The following is a 1,395-nucleotide window of genomic DNA, read 5'->3' on the forward strand; positions in this document are numbered from 1 at the left end:
AAACATGTCAAACGACATGCATTAACATAGAAAAATGGGAATTTATTCGCATATATACGTACATACACATGAAATAAACATGGTCATCACATATTTAAAATACATTATGCACACAAAAAGATGTCCATTTTGAAAGTCTATGTTAGAACATTGCAGATTTTTAAAAAAATCAATAGGGTGGAATATATTGTTCATAAACCGTGAAACAATGTTTGAGGAAAAGGAATAAGAAATATCAAGAAATGTAAAGAATGAAGCAAAAAGAAAGTAAAATGAAAACATAAAAACAATGGAAATTTTAAAAAGAAACAAAATCAGAACCAAAAAAGAAATATAAACATTTTGACGTAGGTGTATATTAGGTACTTGCTTTCAACCCACCAGCCCACTAACTCCGCGGTCAAACCTGCCTCAATTTATACTACTCCCTCCGTTCCGTAATATAAGTTTCACACTAGTGTAATATAAAAGACGCTTTTATATTATGGAACGGAGGCAACAACAAATTATTTATAAAAACACGAGAGGAACAAAAGGTTAAAGCAATCTATCACGCACGTCCAGCACGCCCCAATGAACAACCAGACCTGACAGAACAAAAAAAGGACAAAAGGAAAGAGCCCAACCAGAAAACAGAAGGGAAAAAAGCAATCGGACTGGGCATGCGCCTTAATGGGCCGAATTCAAACAAGAAACTCAGCTGCGCGAATCCCATTGTTAGAGTCTGAGCAAAAATGAAGCAATCTCACGCCATGTGCCCTCGTAGCCGTCCGGTCGTCTTCCCGAGCGCGTCCTGACCGTCGGATCTCTGGGTGGACCAATTCTAACCGTCCGATCGAGCCCGCAGCGACCCTGGCCGTCCGCTCGGAGTCGCCATGCCACCGCCTGTAAATTTGGTGGCCCACCAATGGTACTTCCGTCATTTCACCTGGTGGCATATAAGTGCAGCAACCCAAACCCGCGCACGCGCACGGCGCACCCCGCTCTGTCCTTCCCTCCCGTAACCCTACCTCCTCCTCTCCTCTGCGCCGCCGTCGCCCGTCCTCCTCGTCTCCTCTGCGCAGCCGCCGCCCGTCTTCCTCCTCTCCTCTGCGCCGCCGCCGCTGCTCCCTTCCTCCTTCCCTCGCGTCGCCGCTCTCCTCCCTCCTTCCCCTTGTGCAGCCACGGCCCATCTTCCTCCCCTTCCCACGGGGTGACGACGCACGAGCGGACGGACGTGGTGCCTCCCGCGGCAAGTCCGACGGCGACGAGAGCCTTCGCTCAGGTAACTCTCCTACTCCTTCCTTGCCCTCCACTCCATCTAGCCCCGCCCGAGCCCCGACGGCGGCGGCTCCCTCCATCTTCCCCTACTCATCTTCCATCGCCTATGCGACCTGCGGCCTCCGCTCAGGCTGC

General features: G+C 49.8%; 1 long non-coding RNA gene across 1 annotated transcript in view; it reads left to right on the plus strand.

Moving 5' to 3' along the window:
* Positions 1-1,041: 1,041 nt before the first annotated feature.
* LOC119314422 overlaps positions 1,042-1,395 on the plus strand; it is a 25,596-nt gene continuing 25,242 nt past the window's right edge. The window contains exon 1 of the long non-coding RNA XR_005152313.1: positions 1,042-1,264. This is a non-coding gene — a long non-coding RNA (uncharacterized LOC119314422). The remainder of the gene's footprint in view (positions 1,265-1,395) is intronic.

This window comes from Triticum dicoccoides, chromosome 6A (genome assembly GCF_002162155.2).
Source record: "Triticum dicoccoides isolate Atlit2015 ecotype Zavitan chromosome 6A, WEW_v2.0, whole genome shotgun sequence".
NCBI lineage: Eukaryota > Viridiplantae > Streptophyta > Magnoliopsida > Poales > Poaceae > Triticum > Triticum dicoccoides.